The sequence below is a fragment of the Lygodium microphyllum genome, chromosome 12, assembly GCF_053477565.2.
Source record: "Lygodium microphyllum isolate KBCC chromosome 12, Lygodium_microphyllum_v1.1.10, whole genome shotgun sequence".
Taxonomy (NCBI): domain Eukaryota; kingdom Viridiplantae; phylum Streptophyta; class Polypodiopsida; order Schizaeales; family Lygodiaceae; genus Lygodium; species Lygodium microphyllum.
In genome coordinates, this window is record NC_141146.1 from 86,821,270 (window position 1) to 86,840,954 (window position 19,685).

The 19,685-nt window shown below is 41.9% G+C and overlaps 1 protein-coding gene across 1 annotated transcript in view; it reads left to right on the forward strand.

Annotated features, from left to right (window-relative positions):
• LOC148028003 (Golgi SNAP receptor complex member 1-2-like) overlaps nt 1-19,685 on the forward strand; it is a 72,579-nt gene that overhangs the window by 14,615 nt on the left and 38,279 nt on the right. The window lies entirely within an intron of this gene.

Here is a 19,685-nt window from a genome sequence, read left to right on the forward strand (position 1 = left end):
ATTACTTGGAACCATGTATGGACAACTGTATATTTGACAATACATGGAGTAATAACAATGGGCTTGGTTATTTGGAAGGATGTATTGGCCCTTTTGTATGCCGTGTGGAATCTTAATTGTATGCAATTTGATCGTTGTTTGCGATGTTTTTAAGAGGGGGTATGACATTAAAATGAGAAATGAACTGAATGATTCAAAATAAACTTTAATTCTGATACCCATAGCTCTTGGCATGGTGACCTTGCACCAACAATAAAGGATTCGATACCAAGCATATAGTGGGTAAGTATATAGGCAATGTGGTGTCAGAAGTGGAGCAGCGGTGAAAGCATAAACATGTGCTGAAATAAACTGCTGAAACACAAGACAAAAAGAGAAAAGAAAAGAAAAGAACACGATACAGATGAGAACTCAGATGTATGCACGGGAAATGGAATCCATATATCTGAACACGAGACAGTCGCATACAACAGTGAGTCACTGGCTGCGTGGGCACTGGCACTGGCTCCTCTCTCCACAGAGTCTGCAGATGGTGAAGATGAAGTGACTGACTGAGGAGGAGCCACTGAGTATAAATAGGCTGAAAAAGTGGGGAGCAATAATGCTGGTCGGACAGCATTAAAGCTGGCCGACTGGTGCATAAAATGCTCCACTGGCATAAAATGCCACCCTAGAAAAATACCTAAAATACCTAATAAAAATGCCTAGCCCAGATCAAGCTCAGACTCACACATGAGCTGACAAAGTGGTGTACACCCTCTCTCAGATCATGAGTGATCTGATACAATACAATAGTACAATGAAAAGGGATCAGAAACTATACAACATAGAACCACCAAGTAGAACCATGGATACCCAAGCAGTGGGTGATCAAGCCACCACCAAGGTGCCTCGAAGAGAACCTGATGTCGATGTCGATCGTACCAAACACCTGAAAATAGAGAAGAGCATAGCATGTCTCTGTGTCCATCATCAATGTCTCGCAGTAGCATACAAGACCATCCTGTCAAAAATGCCTCTGAACATAGGTGACCATGGAGTCCCTGCCTTTGGCCAGACCGCCAAAGTGTCCCCTCATGTGAGCTCCAGACGAAAGCCTCCCGCTCTCTGTCAGATAACCAGCTCACCATGAACCTGGATGTCAATCCCAGCTCCAGGATTTGATTCCGCCAGACTGAAGTCGATGCGTCAGGGACGTCCCTCTCTGGAACCTGTGCACCTGTATAAAAGTATAGATGAGGCGCGGCTGCCCCATCTGAACACCCGCTCACACTCCCTCTCTGGTACAAGAGTCGTGAGGGATGACCTCATCACCACCACTAGAAAGCAGACGAGAAAGGGGCCACCAAGCCCTTCCCGCGATCCAAAGAAGAGGATCCCTTCCACGCCTTGGACTTCACCTTGGCCGGAGGATCAGAGTCGGAATCTGATGAAGGAGAGGACTCATCGGTAGAGCCAGCATTCCGCTTCGTCTTCTGCTCCTTCTTCCTGGAAGCCGCTAACTTCTTGCAGTCCTTCCGCAAATGTCCCTTCTTGCCACAGTGGTAACACTGGGCCTTCGACTTCTTCTTCCCGCCACCCCTCTCTGAAGCTACATAAGCCTCACCTCCATAATGTGCCAGAAGCCGCCCCTGTAATCTCAAGGATGTCGCATGGTTGTCCTCATCAAAATCTTTAGGAAGAAGAAAAGGACGGAGAGGTCGAGGAATAGCTCCACAGACGATGTACCATAACCGCTTCTGCACAAACCAAGCTTTCATGACAGCACTCCATGTGAGATATTCAGTTCCATGTAACTTATCATCAGTGGAAGTGCACGGAGGAGCCATATGGAGAGGATAAGAAGAGAAGTAGAGAAGAGATGGAATTGAGAGAGGAAACACAGCCAAAACACAAGCACAGACTGTAAAAAATGAGAGTTCACATGCAATATAACCCAAAATCTGATCAATAGAAGACAAAATCTGCTGCAGAAAGTCAAAAAATCAGTCAAAAACTGCCAAAAACAGAGAAAACGGCCTGAAGTAACAGTCACCCAGCCACGAGAGATGCTGAATCAGCAAAATGCAGGCTGTAAACTGGAGAAAAACAGGTAGAAAACTGTCGCCAGCAGCTGCAGATGAAAAAACGTAGGCAGCAGAGGGTGCGGAGGCAGCAGGCGATGGCAAAACTGCAAAAAACGCAGGCTGAAAACAGCCCTAAAACAGGTCGCCTGGCTGCGACAACAGTCGTCTGATCAGCAGGGGTACAAAACAGTCGACAGTCCTGAAATCAGCAATAAAACACAGCAGAAACACAAATCCTGAAAACTGATACCATGTCAGAAGTGGAGCAGCGGTGAAAGCATAAACATGTGCTGAAATAAACTGCTGAAACACAAGACAAAAAGAGAAAAGAAAAGAAAAGAACACGATACAGATGAGAACTCAGATGTATGCACGGGAAATGGAATCCATATATCTGAACACGAGACAGTCGCATACAACAGTGAGTCACTGGCTGCGTGGACACTGGCACTGGCTCCTCTCTCCATAGAGTCTGCAGATGGTGAAGATGAAGTGACTGACTGAGGAGGAGCCACTGAGTATAAATAGGCTGAAAAAGTGGGGAGCAATAATGCTGGTCGGACAGCATTAAAGCTGGCCGACTGGTGCATAAAATGCTCCACTGGCATAAAATGCCACCCCAGAAAAATACCTAAAATACCTAATAAAAATGCCTAGCCCAGATCAAGCTCAGACTCACACATGAGCTGACAAATACTCTGCTAACATGTGGTACAAGGATAGGTAGAAGGAAGAAATGTGCAATTTCCAGAGGAATCTAGAAAATATGTAGTCTTTCTAAGATTTAATGATCATTTGAATCGCCCAATAAGCAGCTCACTTAAGTTGTAAAGCAAGCCTAGTACCTAAGTTTGATCCGGTGAGCAGCTCACTTACAATTAATCATCCATTGATTAATTAGCTCTTAATCAATTTTAAATTTTATTCTAGAGCAGCTGGTCATTCATTTAGAAAGTTGATCATGACTATTTGGGGTCTCTTTTTCTCTCATTTCGACTTGCACAAGTTTGGAGACCTTCTTTTCTTTGTTAAAGAAATTGCAAGTTTTAGCTATGGAGCATGACCTAACAGCATGTATGAAGTTCAAATAGCAACCACAATCTTCTCCTTTTGACATAGGGAATCCATAGGGCTTGGGCAACTCTATAACTCCATTTATAGTAGATATTGCTGCTATTTTTGATCTAACTATCATTAAAACAACTTATTATAGTACAATGGGTTGAGATCACCTCTCCTCTATGGTTTTGAGCTTTGTGCAACAACTTAGTTGTGAAGAAAGTAACTTTTCTCATAGTTTCATCGCAAGGATCCGCTTTGTTCGTGAAAGGAACACTACGGATTGCATGGGACTTTACAAGACAATTGTCAAAGCAAATGCTTTGTGAAATCAGGCTCAAATATTGGTTGTCAAAGCAAATGCTTTGTGAAATCAGGCTCAAATATTTGTTGTCATTTCTAGGGTTTGTTAGGCTGAAGTGTTTGTGTGCATTTTCAAATGCTTTAAAGTTGATTCAAGACTAACATTGGGCTAATAAGGTCATTGAGTACTTGTGGACCAGTTCTATCGTGTAAAATCGGGGAAAACAAAATCATTTGCAATTAATTTGGCGCACACAAAAGTGAGATTGCAGCTCTTTTGTCGTGACAAACGCATGGGAAAAATTAGGGAAATGGGAGGCATGATCGAATAGAATGCATATAGTGGGGACCAAAGCAATTGCCCTTTGGTTTCTGGCACGAATTGAGTGTAGGTTGCTATGGTAGTAGTGTAGGTTTGAATTTACTCAGTTTGACAGTGAATGGGGTGTGCAAAGGTTAGGGCAAAGTGGTCTGATTGATGCATGAATAGGCTTATGTGTCATGTAGTAGATCAAAGCAGTTTGCAGCTGAGATTTGTGAGAGTGTGCAATGGAAGAAGAACTTGAACATGGAGAGAAAGGAAAAGAGAGAGAGACAGAAGAAGAGAAGAAAGATTGAAGTAATAATCTGCACTAAATCTGAAATGAATGCCAGATATAGAAGGAGAGAGAAAATGGATCGATTAGTCCTTGCTCGCAGCCCACAGTGTCAGTGGGAGCACAAGATCAGGTTGAAGACAATGGTAGCACCAGAGATGGAGTGTACTCAGCTATGAGAGTGTGCAACGGAAGAAGGAACTCAAACATAGAGAAAGAAGACAACAGGAAGATGAAGGAAGAAAGAAATCTGCACCGGCTGAAATAAATTCTGAATACAAACAGAAGGACTGATCAGACCCTGCATGCAACCCGAGGTGTCAGTGAGGGCACCAGATCTGGCTGGAAATGATGACAACAACAGTAGCACCAGAGAAGGAGGAGTGTGCTTGGAGTTGGAGGAGTAGTCTGCAAAAGATGATGGCCAAAGTGTGGGAGGGGGCAGCTGAAAATCCCTAGATCTGGCTGACCTGAAAATAGGGCAAAAAATATGGCTGACCAGCTGGAAATGACCATAGGACTGCAATAAATGCAGTCCCGACTGGAGAAAAGATGCCATAAATAATGTCATGGCATGCCGAACAATGTGTGGCTGACAGGAGATGGAAATTGACTGATAGGCATAGGAACCGGGCCTAAAACAGGAGAAATGCGTGCTAAAATGCTATACCTCCCATGTCTCCAAAGGGATCTACACAAAACTAGAAGAAAACATAATCAGAGCTCTAGTGTCTTTGCTAGACTTTGACAACGCTCACAACCAAGAGATGATAGGCTAAAATAGGCAGGCTAACAAGATTTGCATGTATTACACATTTGTTTTAGTGCATAGCAAATGTGGGCCCAGATTTGTACCTTCATCACTTTCACAGGTTAATTGGATCGAGGACAACATGTATGTTGGAAAATGGCAGCCAGCTATGGAGAGAGAGAGGAGAGACAATGACAGCAAGAGAGTGAGCTGAAGCAAAAAGAGTAGAGTGTACTTGCAAGAATGAAAAACAGAGTGAAAGTACAACTTATGTTTAGGTCAAGGGTTGACCTAACCAGCCTTCCACCAACTAATTAGAGTTAGGTTTATTTTACTCTAGAGCCTAGTGTCACTACTTTAAGTTTCTAAGAAAGTAGGTGTACACACCTTACATTGACACTTTAATAAGTGTCCACACCACACAAATTACATTGGGTGCTGCCCATAGAATCGGCAAATTCTAACACCCCCCTGCAGTGCCAATGTGATGAAGAACAAGGATGATCAATCACCACAAGGTAACAAGTTTAAGGACTTTCGAAAAGTCTCAAGCTTCTTGCATGGTAGTGCCTTGGTGAAAATGTCAGCAACATTTTTCCGTGTGGGTACATACATCAAGCTGATCTCTTTTCCATAGCATCTCTCTCTGACATAATGGTAATGCACCTCTATGTGTTTCATGCGGGCATGAAACACATGATTTTGTGCTATTGCAATAGCACTGTGACTATTAGAAAGAATGGGTGTAGGACCCTCCAATGGTAAATGTAAATCAGCCAACAATCTGCGCAACCATACACATTCCACTGTTGCCGTGAAGGCTGCCCTGTACTTAGCCTCACAAGACGAGGTAGCCACTGTAGGCTATTTTTTGCTTAGCCATGAAATGCATGAACGGCCTAGAAAGAAATAGTGTCCACTAGTAGATTGCCTAGTGTTTGCATCACCAGCCCAATCTGAATCACTCTAAGCCTGTAAGTGCAAGCCTCCCCCCCTAGGAAATATTAATGCATGTGACTGAGTACCTTGCAAATATTTGAAGATCCGCTTAATAGCTTGCCAATGTATGGTCCGTGGGCTATGCATATACCTGCTCATGTGAGATAGTGCATACTAAATGTCAGGGCGTGTGTTGCAAAGATAAATAAGACAGCCAACAGCCTGGCTATAAATTGCAACATCAGACATCTCTTCACCATCATGCATAGACAGCTTTAAGCTTGGCTCCATAGGAGTGCACATAGGTTTGCAATCTTGCATACTAAACCTATGTAACAGCTTATCCACATATTGTGACTGTGACTGATACCATTCTGATTTTGGGTGAATTGAATCCCCAAATAATAGTGTAGGCAGCCCATATTTGACATAGCAAATGCATGTATTAATTCAGCCTTAAAATCTGCAAATTTTTCTTCTGTAGGTCCAGTGAGCAGCATGTCATTGACATAAAGAATGATAATCAGCAAGTCTCCCCCCTCATTCTTAATGTACAGAGTGGGAGTAGTTGGACTATTTTTGAACCCTTTGCCAGCCAAATAAGCATTAATTTTGGAGTACTATGCACGAGGAGCCTGCTTGAGACTATAAAGAGCTTTATGCAGCTTGCATACCATGTGCTCTTTTCCTTTAACCACAAACCTTGGAGGTTGTGACACATAAACATCCTCATGCAAATCCCCATTCAAGAATGCTGTCTTAATGTCCAATTGATGTACTTTCCAGCCATAATTTGTAGCCATAGCAATCACGGGATGTAGGAGCAAAAGTTTCTTCATAATCTATGCCCTTCTTCTGTGCATAGCCTTTTGCTACCAACCGTGCTTTGTACCTGTCAATTGTACCATTAGCCTTGCGTTTGAGTTTAAAAACCCATTTTGTGCCAATGGCCTTCTTGCCAGGTGGTAAATCCACAAGATCCCATGTAGAGTTTGTGGCAATAGAGTCTAACCCATCCTACATGGCCTGCATCCAATGTACATCTTGCTAAGCTTCGTCCAAGGAAGTAGGCTCATCATCGTCCAATAGTGAGCTCATAAATACATGCTCATCACAATCATCTAGTTCCGTAACTGTTTGGGAGCATATGGTGCAGCAACAGCTTGCTGTATTAAGTCTGTCCCGCCATTTACAGCAGGCACAAACTCCAAAGTAAGTGGCAAAAGACCCTCAAAGACATCACCCATGTTATGGGTGGCTGGCATTTGAAATTGATAATGTGAAAATGCAGCATTTTCAGCAAATAGGACATCCCTATTGACAAAGACTTTCTTTGTGCATGGGTCATACAAGCGATATCCCTTACTCTCCGAACTGTAGCCGATAAATATGCATTTTACAACCTTGTCATCAAGCTTCCCACGAAGCTCTTTCAGAACATGTGCATAGGCTATGTAACCAAACACCCGAAAGTAGTCTACTTTGGGTTTCTTGCCATGCCAAGCTTCAAACGGTGTGATCATCTTCAATGCCTTAGTGGGTGCACGATTCAACACATGATTTGCACACTGAAGACCTTCTAGCCAAAATTTATGAGGTAGCCCCTTGCTTTTTAGCATACAAGTCATCTCCTTAACAGTCCGATTCTTTCTTAAAAGCACGAGACATGTACTCCCCCCCTCTATTTGTGCGAAGCACTTTTAAGTCAGTTGCTTCAAGCTTTGCAACAAGATGTTTGAAATGCATGAACACATCAGATTTTGCCTTTAGCCCATACATCCATGTATACCGAGAGTAGTCATTAATAAATGTAACAAAGTACTGATGACCTCCAAGTACACGTGTCCTCATGGGACCACAAACATTAGAGTGAATAAGGTGCATTTTTCGGACAGCACGCACTGCACCATCCTTTTTGAAGGCAAGCCTATGCATCTTGCCCAAAATACATCCCTCACATGCATGAGGAGGTGGAGTCTCCACTGGAGGCAATGCATCTACCATATGACACCTCTGAAGGGTCATCAAAATCCCAAAGCTCATGTGTCCATAGCGGGCATGCCATAGCTCCGCATTTTGCATAGTGGGAGAGAGAGTAGTGATTGCTAAAGCATCATATGTATCCAACAAAAATAGACCCTTATGCAGGGTGTTGGACAGCCTAAGTGCATAATTCATCTCTCTGTCTCTAACAATGCATTTGTCATCCTCAAAGATGACTTGAAAGCCATGTTTATTAACAGCAGAGATAGATAACAAGCTCTTTGTAATGCCAGGTACAAACAAGACATCTAGAAGCATGAAATCACAACCATCTGCAGTAGTAATAGTGACTGTCCCAATGCCACATACATCATAATTGCTGCTGTTCGCACATGTAACACGCTTCCTAGCAGGGGTTGAACGCAAAGAGGTAAACAAACACTTCCTAGAAGTGATGTGCTTTGACGCCCCATTGCCAAAATACCATGTTTGCTGCGTTTCAGCAGCATTAAATGCTGAATCAGCCATTGAAGAATCATAACTGCATGTGAGAAATGCATAGTTCTCCTCTACAAAGATGGTTGAAGTATCATCATCAGTAGATTTGCTGGCTGATGTTTCTTGTATAGCCAAACGGGAGTTCTTTTTCTTCTCTTTGGCCAATCTCTTTTTGCATTCATCGATATAGTGACCGGGCTTCTTGCAATAATGGCATTTCCCCTTCTTTTTAGTCTTTTTTGTGTCTTGGACAACCTTATTTGATGGCTGTCCAACATTACCCTTTTGTTGATTTTTTACATTTTGCTTGACTTTTCCTTTGCCTTTGAACTTGGAAAGCATAGCCACATCACTTGAACGCAATGCCACATTCTTTTGAGTTAGTTCCTCTTGCAGCTAGAGGCCTTCCAATTCCACAAATGTAAGGGACTGTTGCCCCCCCCCTCAAAGACAACATCAAAGAGGTGTGAAAACCAAGATATGACTTTGGAAGAGAGTTCATTGTGATGTTTACATATTCAGCATCTTGAATGATTTCATCAACATTAAGCAGTTGCTCACGAAAATCCTGTATATGAGTAAGGTGCTCTGTCATGCCTTCATCCATGGTCACATTGGCCAGCTCTCTGCGGAGATAGGATATCTTGGCCTCATTGCGTGGTGCAAATATACGTTCAAGTACACCCCATACTGATTTTGAGGTCTTACAAGACCGAATGTGCGGAATAATTGCCGTTTTCATTGACAAGGCAATCAAAGAAAGTGCTTGTGTATCTTTTGAGTCCCATTTCCTCTGATCCTCAGTAGGAGGGAGAGGAAAGGCAGCAGCAGTAGCAGCACCAACACCACCACTAGCAGCACCAACAACTTGTCCTTGAGCGTTGCGTTGAGGTGTCTGAGGTGCAAGACCTCTTGGTCGCTGCAAATCACCTGTAACATAGTCCCACAAGTCCTTCGCTACAAGAAGGTTACAGACCATAAAACTCCACAGTGGGTAGTTTGAGCCATCAAGTTTGTCCTCCTGAGTGAGGATACCAAGGATGTTGCTCTGATCATTATTCCCCTAACGTGCCATGCTGTCAATGATAGACAAAAATCTGCAGCCAAATACTTCAATGCTGAAGTATAGAGTATACTCTTCAGAGTACCAAAATCCCCCACGGGATTAAGAAACAAGTACCAAACTATCACTCAAATGCCAAAATGTGCACAATGCCATCAAAATTAGCACTTAGCTAGTAAATTACAGCACTATATTGATGTACCACACCCGCCTCGAAAGGTGTGCCCACAAAAGTACAAAATACAGCAACTTAATGCTGATTCTTACCAAAGTTACTGAATTTTCCCAAAATTTTCTGCCCAATCTGACTGTAACAACAATTAAATGCTGTTGTACTGCTTGTTGCTTGCCTTGGAGTGCTTGTCGGGCAAAAGCCCCAAATTTCTTTCTAAAATTTCAAAGAAATTGAAGAAATTTGTACCTTACAGCTGGAATTTCTGTAGAAATGTCGCCTTGGGATGCGTGCAAGCAGTGAATAGCAGCTGAAATATGCCTCTGATGCGTGCCGGATCCAAAAAACTGAAAAGCCCCAAATTTTCTTGAGCCAATGTGGAAGAAATTGCATAATGTCTATGAGTTTGGTAACAATTTGCGCAAAGGGTCTCCAATTGGGCAAAAGCCCCAAATTTTTGGTGGGAATGTCCAAGAAATTGAGAAATTTATTCAAATTGGTTGTCAATTCGATCTCCGGGATCAAAAATTAGCAAAAGCCCCAAATTTTTGGGCAGCACGAGCTGAGATTCGAGAAGAGATGGTTGAAATAGACTGGAAATTCCAGAAATTTTTAGAAAACCCTAAATCTGAAAATTAGGGTTTCTGCACTTTTTAGTGTTTGCAGAAATTGGCAGGCAGGACTGAGAAAATGGCGGGCAGAGCTGAAAACAGCAGCAGCTCCTCTTCCAAAACAGCAGCTCCTCGGGCTGCATGTGGGACTGTGCATTGGACTGCGTGCAGGGCTGTGCGCAGGCTGAAAACAGCAGATCTCGAGTAGATGATTGAGTTGGACAGATCTAGAGCAAATGGACAGATTTAGAGCTGATGGCTGAACTGGATAGATCTGGAGTAGACAAGAGACGGCTCAGCTACAGCTCCTCCACTTCAGCAGCACCTCATTGCAGCTGAAAACTCTTCCTCGAGCTGAGAACCAAGCTGGCAGCAGTAGGACCTTGGGCGGGATGGCACTGGCTAACGGTGGCTGAACAGAATCTGCGTGTACGAGCTGCTCTGATACCAAATGTTGGAAAATGGCAGCCAGCTATGGAGAGAGAGAGGAGAGACAATGACAACTAGAGAGTGAGCTGAAGCAAAAAGAGTAGTGTACTTGCAAGAATGAAAAATAGAGTGAAAGTACAACTTATGTTTAGGTCAAGGGTTGACCTAACCAGCCTTCCACCAACTAACTAGAGTTAGGTTTATTTTACTCTAGAGCCTAGTGCCACTACTTTAAGTTTCTAAGACACTAGGCGTACACACCTTACATTGACACTTTAATAAGTGTCCACACCACACAAATTACATTGGGCGCTGCCCATAGAATCGGCAAATTCTAACAATGTATTTATATGCATTCACTTGTTTTGTGTGAGTGGACGATTTTTAATGCATTTAATCAAGGTTGATGAGAGCAATGGAGGACACCGTGTTAGAGACAAGTTTGGGTTGATTCAAGAGTAAGACACATGGGAATTAGAGAATGCTGGTTTGTGATAGGTAATTTGTGTAAGCTTTGAATAACGATTCAGAATTATTGAAAGGTGCCAACCTTGGAGCCTATCGTGTATCATTTATTGTGCAAAAGCATTCTAGCTCTCTTATTTTGTGAGTCTCTTGGTTTATTTGCTGATTTATCTCATATGTATAGGTTAGTTTATGTTCATTGCTCTTTAGAAGATTCCTAAAGGCTGGTTCAAGTATAAAAAATGTCGGTTTGAGTGTAGATGAGCCAAATGAGAGACCCAACAAGGCCTTAAATCTCAAATCTAAGGCTACAACGATGAAGACACCTTCTATATCATAGATCTTGATAATTGTGATGTGATTCTTGGTATACCGTGGAACCATGGGTAGACTTAGTCATCTTTTTCGAGAAAAAAAGATTAAACTCACAAAAAATGCCAAGAAGTATAAGGTTTGCATTGGAGTAACTGGAGATACGATGCCTATAGTAAGCCATATGCAAGTCTCTAGAGCAATTAAGGATTGTATTCAATGTTGTTTACTTTAAGTCAGTGATATAAAAGATTAACATGAAAGTTGAAAACCAAGAGCAACTTAAACTCTTTGAAATAAAGATTGTTTTTTGGAAGATCTTTCTTATCAACTTCCCCTAGAAAGGCTAGAAGACCATTCATCGATATTATTCTAGGTAGTTCTTTTCTTAGTATAGTACCATACCGTGTGAGCCTTCCTCAACAAGAAAAAATAAAAAAGTAAGTAGAAGACCTATTTAACCGTGGGCTAATCAAGCCAAGTGGCTCACCATCTTGTTTAAAGGTTCTCCTCCTAATATAGTACCATATTGTATGAGCTAACCTCAGCAAGAAAGAATAAAAAAGTAAGTAGAAGATTTATTTAACTGTGGGCCAATCAGGCCAAGTAGCTCACCGGTTCTTTTTGCTCAGAAGAAGGATGGTATATTTAGAATGTGCATTGATTATGAAGTCCTTAATAAAATCATTTTGAAGAAGTGGTTTCCCATTTCTAGAATTGATGACATTTTGGATTGTCTAGGAGGCTCCAAGGTTTCTAGCTACATTGATTTGAAGAGTGTTATTACCACAAGGTAATACTAGATTAGGATATTACCACAAGGTATATACAAAACTGCTTTCTACACTTCATTTGGTCTTTATGAATTCTTGGTGGTTCCTTTCAGATTAACAAATGCACTAGCCACTTTCAATTGAATGATGGAGTGTATTTTTAGAGATCATCGACAATATGTTGATACTTTCTTTGATGATATTCTTGTATTTAGTAAGAATGAAGAGGAGTATCATCAACACTTAGAGACCATTTACAATTATTCCTACAAAATGAACTCTTTAGTGATAAAAAGAGTAAAATTTTCATGCATAGAATAAATTATATTTGGCATGTCATCTGTCCTAAAGGTTAGATGGATTCAAAAAAGATTAAGATATTCCAAAAATGGCCTAATCTCTATGATGTACATGAGGTGTAATCTTTTCTTGGCTTATGCTCCTATTACTGTTACTTCATCGAGCATTTTGCACATATGGCTTCTCCTCTTCATGACCTTACAAAGAAGAAGACCTCCTTCCAATGGAAGGAGAAAGGGAAGATGGCCATACAAAGCTGAAAACAATCCTCACTTTCAGAACTGTTTTTATCATTCCAGATTTGGTAAAATCATTTGTGGTGGAAGTTGATGCTTATGATGATTGTATTGATTGTAGAAACATAAGTGTCCACTACATTGATTGTAGAAGTCTCAAAGTAAATATACAACCAACATAGAGTATCTAGGCTGAAATCTGAAAAATCACCCACCACCAACTTTCAAATAATTGAGCTTGTGTGTATCAAGGAAGTAGAAGCACCACCGCCTATCATGAGCACCAGGCAATGCTCTAGACGTATGCTCTGTTGAGATAGATTGAGCCATGACCAAAGTGTGCTCTAATGAAAAAGCACCAAGGTAAAGTCGTAACAATTGAGATGAATTTGCTAAGTCACTCTCCATCCATTTTGCATCAATTGGTGCGTAGTTTTGAAACTTCAGCAAATAGTATTGGAAAAGTTTGCCCATTGCGAAACATTTCTTATGTGTTGATATTTGTTTAGAAACCAAGATCTTATCAAGTTCTTCAACCTCTAGCTATATCATCAATGGTTTTCTTTTGCACATCTCCACGTAAAGGCGTAACAAGGCTCACATGCAAAACTTTATGAATCTTCTAGTGTGATTAGAAGCTTCAACATGTAAGCCATCTTTTACATCTCTTGGAAAGGTACACAGTGATAGAATGGCAGTGGAAGAAGGAATGAAGAAATGAAGTTAGAAGTTGAAGAAACTCCATATATGGTAGAACTAATGAACAAGATACAAGATGGCAGCCCGAAGCAAATGGGGGATGCATGAATAAGGGTGTTGGTAAGAGAGGATAGACCCACAATATGGTATTTGTACCAAAAGACAAGAAAGAGAGAGCATTAGGGAGTGTGGCCTGAAATGTCCGAGCGCACTTAAAGTGTCAGACCACAAGAGAATTAGTCAATAGACAAAATGACCAAATCAACCACAAACAGACAATAAATGTCAGAGCTCCATGATATCCCTCACTAACTCAATGACAAGACTCACAACCAGGAGATGGCAAATAACATGTATTGCAAACGATTCCTCTCAGATTTTAGATGGGGCATGAACACATGAGGTTTGGAGTAGAAGTGGGAATACAATCATAATAATGGTTAAAAATATTGAAACATCATGATGTAGGTCAATTATTCCATCCTTCATGGTATAGATGCGACTTGAAATCACAAACAATAAGGTTGGTTTTAAAAGAGATCTATCAAGGTTTGACATTCCGCTCCCAAAGTAGTCCTATTGACTACCTTTGTAGAGTTTGTGACTCCACCACAAAGGGCTCCAAGAAGCTACATTGATCCTAGAAGTAATTGTAGAGAAATCCTATTAAATACACCTAAATGTAGAAGTGGAAAGTGGGGCTTGAGAAGGCATGATCACTTGCACTTGATGAATGTGAGATAATTGGCATGAAGAAAACGTTGGAATGAAGCTTCCAAAGCAATTTAATGTTAGTCCTCAAGATGAAAGCACATTTTGGAGATCAGATCACAATCTCAATCTCTACTTTGGTTGGAGGGTGGCCTTTGTGTGCTAATCATTTTGTATGTTGATGACTTGATTTTTGCAGGTAGCATCATAGTAGGTTGCTTATATGTGGGAGATCCTTAAGAGTTTGATATGATAGTCCTCGAGCTTCTCCAGTTTATTAGTTACCTCAAGGCATCTTCATCTTGTAACAATGTTACATCATTGAGATGCTTACTGCTTTTGGCATGGCTGCTTGCAAGCCTATTTCATTTCCTATCAACCCCGAGTCCAAATTCTCCTTATAGGGCAATGTGGAGTTTGTGGTAGCACCTTGCTATCATAGTCTAGTTGGGTCCTTGGCCACACTCGACTAGACATTTCTACTTATGTGGCCGTTTTGAGGTTCTTTATGAAGAATGCTCTCCGTTCTTGTTGGGAGGTTGCAATGTGGGTGCTATGGTGTTTACAATGCACCCATTCTCATGGGATTCTCTATGGAGAGGGGGTTGCACTTTCTAGATCATCATATTTAGATTGGATAGTTGATGTAGATATCCACTGATTTACCATATATTGGCAAGGCAACACAACCCAACCGTGTAACTAAAACCCGTTCATGTAAGAAACCAACGCATTGGATTCTCTATGGAGAGGGGGTTGCACTTTCTAGATCATCATATTTAGATTGGATAGTTGATGTAGATATCCACTGATTTACCATATATTGGCAAGGCAACACAACCCAACCGTGTAACTAAAACCCGTTCATGTAAGAAACCAACGCATTGACAAATGGGCTCCTGTAGTACACTGACAAACACAAAACTCCTCCCAAATCCCCAACCCAACCGACCCAAGATACAATAGGAGGCACCACCCTTGATAATTGGCAAGGGACCAAAGCAAATCAATACAATGTCTCAATGCTTTTAAGCAACTCATATTGGTAGGATAAAGGTACATGGTTCATCTTCTTGGTCTTTAAGGACATCATTTTACATCATTTATCATGAGTCATAGTGCAAGACACATGCATAGGCTATATATCTTTACAAAAAAACGATGATTATGCAGAGCACACAATGTACATTTGGCAGGGAGAGAACCCCTCAAGGATTAGATATAGCTCCAAAATGATCATGTAGAGATCACAAAGAAATATGGCAAGCTTCTTCTTTGGCATACACGGCTATTGGCAATGGTTGAGCACAATTATCAAACTATCTTTTCTTGATAAAGTAAGAGGTCGGGCTTCATGCAAAGTCCATTGCATTTACTAAATACAAAAGCTGATTATATCACCAAATACTGGGCACACAAGCCACCAAAACAACCTGAAATAAGCTAAGATATAACACTTTGAAATGAGCTCCGCAAGCCCACCCAAAGCACCATCGAATGATCATAATTGCTTATAAGCCCAACTGCTGCACAATATCCCAAGTGCCATTCCGCTCGAATAGCCTCTAACTCCTGCTCCATAGGTTTTTGCCAATGCTTTGATTATAAAGCCTCCTTAATCAGGGTGGGCTCTCTATTCTGTATGGCACAAGTCATCAAATAGTAATTAGTACAAACAAGGTCCGTGGAATGTGCATAGTGTTAGCAAATTAGTCAGCTCATGGTTGAGTCTGGACTTGTGGTTCAGCAGGTTGGGCACATAGATTATTTAGGCATTTTATTTGTCATTATTTATTGAGGTTTGGGCATTATTTGCAGCTAGTCGGCCAGCACTGACCAGTCATATTTTGGGCATTTATTTGTCCTATATATTGTCTAGCTCCTTCCTCCACTTATTCATTCATCACTGGACAGCCCTTGGAGAGAGGAAGCAGGTGCTAGTGCCTCCACAGCCGGTGACTCACATTGTATCTGTACTGTCTCATGCCTTGGTATATGGATTCCATTTCCCAAGTATACATCTGAGTTCTCATCTGTATTGTGTTATTTCTTTCTTTTCTTTTGTCTTGTGTCCAGCAGTTTATTTCAGCACATGTTTATGCTTCCATTGCTGCACCACTTCTGACATGGTATTAGATTTTAGGATTTGTGCTCCTGTTGTGTTTTCTTATTGATTTTTGGACTGTTTTCACCCTTGCTGATTAGGCAGCTGCTGCTCCATACAGGTGACCTATTTGACCTGCGTTTTCTGCAGATTTGTCATTGCCTGCTGTCCAACACCTCCTGCTGCCTGTGTTTTCATCATCAGGCTGCTGGCGACAGTTCCCTACACCTGTTTATGCAGTGTGCAGCCTGCGTTTTGTTGTTTTCAGCACTATTTTGGGCTGGGCGACTGGTAGAACAGGCCGTTTTTGCTGTTTTTGGCAGATTTGAACTGATTTTTTGACTTTGTGCAGCAGATTTTGGCTTCTTTTGATCAAATTTTGGGTTATACTGTATGCGAACTCTTGTTTTTTGCAGTCTGTGCTCGTGGTTTGGCTATGTTCCCTTTCCCAATCCTTCTTTTCTCTACTTTTTTTCCCAATCCTCTCTAGATGGCTGCTCCATGCACATCCACTGATGATACGCTATATGGAGGTTCAGGTGAGGCTCTTACAGCTTCAGAGAGGGGTTCAAAGATGTAGAAGTCGAAGGCCCAGTGTTACCACTGTGGCAAGAAAGGTCATTTAAGGAAGGACTACAATGAGTTAGCGGCTTCCAAGAAGAAAAATGAGTAGAAGACGAAGTGGGATGTGGACTCCTCTGACGAGTCCTCATCTGCCTCAGATTTCAATTTCGATCCTCCGGCCAAGGTGAAGTTCCAGGCACGGAAGGGATCCTCTTTTTCTGTTCGTGGGAAGGGCTTAGTGGCCCCTTCCTCAGCTGCTTTCTAGTGGTGGTGATGTGGTCATCCCTCATGACTCTCTAGTGCTAGAGAGGGAGTGTGAGAGGGTGGTGAGATGGGGCTGCCGCGCCTCATCTATATTTCTATACAGATGCACAGGATCCAGAGAGGGACATCCCTGACGCATCTACCGAAGTCTGGCAGGTATAAATCCTGGAGCTGGGATTGACATCCAGGTTCATGATGGGCTGGTTACTTGACAGAGAGTGGGTGGCTTTCGTTTGGAGCTCACGTGAGGGGACACTTTGGCGGTCTGGCCAAAGACGAGGACTCCATGGTCATTTATGCATTGCGTCATTGGTGACAGGATGGTCACGTATGCTACATCAGGGGCATTGTTGACAGACATTGAGAGTTGCTATGATCTTCTCTATCTTTAGGAGCTGGTACGATCGACATCGACATCAGGTTCTCTCTGAGGGCACCTTGGTGGTGGCTTGCATACCCACTACTTGGGTATCTATGGTTCTACTCTGGTTGACATTGTTGTATGTACTATGATGCGACAGTATCATTGTATATTGTATTGTATCAAATCACCCATGATCTGAGAGAGGGTGTTAGCAGATTAGTTAGCTCATGGTTGAGTTTGGACTTGTGGTTCAGTAGGCTGGGCACATAGATTATTTAGGCATTTTATTTGTCATTATTTATTGAGGTTTGGGCATTATTTGCAGCCAGGTGGCCAGCATTTAACACTGACTGGCCAGTCATATTTTGGGCACTTATTTGTCCTACATATTGTTTGGCTCCCTTCTCCACTTATTCATTCATCACTGGACAGTCCTTGGAGAGAGGAAGCAGGTGCCAGTGCCTCCACAGCCGGTGACTCACATTGTATCTGTACTATCTCATGCCTTGGTATATGGATTCCATTTCCCGAGTATACATCTGAGTTCTCATTTGTATTGTGTTATTTCTTTCTTTTCTTTTGTCTTGTGTTCAACAGTTTATTTCAGCACATGTTTATGCTTCCATTGCTGCATCACTTCTGACACATGAGATCATTGTGGGCCATCTTTAAGCTACCACTCGTCAGGAACTCCCTCAATTCCTGCATCGCGTCTCATGTGCCCACCAAGGAGGAGGTTGGTACTCCCCTCAGTGCTTTGCCTCTGCTGAAGGCTCTAGTACATCCACTGATGTTGACTCTGAAGGTGAATCCAGTGGTGAAGCAATCTTCTTGTTGATGGCGTAACCTCAAGAGGCAGTGGCTTCGAAGGCATTGGCTAAGGTGCCCAAGTGTCACCCAAATCTCCAAGAACGGGATGCTCATCACCCCGCTTTGTAGTTGGAAACTGCACGAACTGCACATGGCAACTCGTGTAGACATCTCATGATATGGACCAAAACATGCTGGCAACTGCAAACTACTGTCCGACCTGCTCGAAACTGCATGAAAACTGCCCTAAACTGCCATGCCTTGATTGTGCCCATCTTGCAGATGACCAAATCTGTAACACTTTCATGACGGAAGGTAGGATTGCTGTTGATGGCATTAGTATGGCGAAAAGAACACTCCCACCAAGGGTTTTGTTGTTTGGGCACTTGTGGTTCAATTGGCTGGTCACATGTGGCCAAGGGGCTGCCCATTTTCCATTTGGTCTCCTTGTACCACAATTCTTAGGCGTTTACTTTGTGCTCTTATCCAGCATCTGACACATCTATATAAACACCCTTGCACAATACATTATCATCTTAGTTCTTTTGTCCATTCGTTGTTTAGTATCCTCTCCTCTACATAATTGGTCTAAATTGTGTTTCTGATCATCAGCATCAAATTGGTCAAAAATCTTGGAGTAAAGGTACAGGTACATAATTGACCAATTGTTAGACCATATTGGGACCTTAATAATGGGGCCTTAGATGGTTGTGCTCATGGTCATAGAGTGGGATTTAATGGTTTACCACATAAATCTTTAAGAAGCTTTAGCTGATTAAGCCATCCAGCTACTTAATTGTATAGTTCAATTATCTTTTCAAAACATATATTTGATCCAATTTCAAAATTTAGTTCCAATGTTTCTCTCCTCTCCCTTTCCATGTGTTTATGCTGTTGTTTTAATCAAAGTAGCAGCCAACCTTCTTTCTCCCAAGAAAATGACAATGTAGTAAAAAAACACTCTAGTAATAATTATACCTAAGATAAATACTTACAATATATAAAATGTATGAAACGAAAATATGTATGGGTGAACAAATCCTTGACTATTTGCTCAAGCAAGGTCTAGTACAAGGCTAGTAGAATAACTAGTCCTGCAGACCATACTGCCAAGCATGTGGGGTATGCCTAGATGCAAAAAGATGCTCGACTCCCAAGCATGTAAGAAAGCTTTACACCTCCTGCTCATGCTATTGAGTCTCCCTGCAACTAGAGACATGCCCTGGGTATAGCAATGACAAGCTGTTGTAGGACTCCCTTGATCCTGCTTATCTGGATTCTTCTCTGCAACCTAGTTGTGTAGTGAAAGAAATAAATGTCCAGAGCCCTATCCTCAGAGGGGTCTCAGCACACTGACCATCTTGGATTGCGATAGGTCCAAAATCTGTAGCCCTCCTGAGTATGAAAAACTGGACGGTGTTGATGTACCATTTCCATTGTGAAATGTACCATTTCCACTCACAATGAGCTACCACTCTAATCCTCTGTCTTAATGCAGCCAATGTACTTTATCAACTCAACCTCCTCCCTTGTAAGCATGCTATCTTTCATAACAGTGAAGTGAAGTGATTCCTCATTCCTGGTATATTACCAACAGAAATCTGAAAGACATC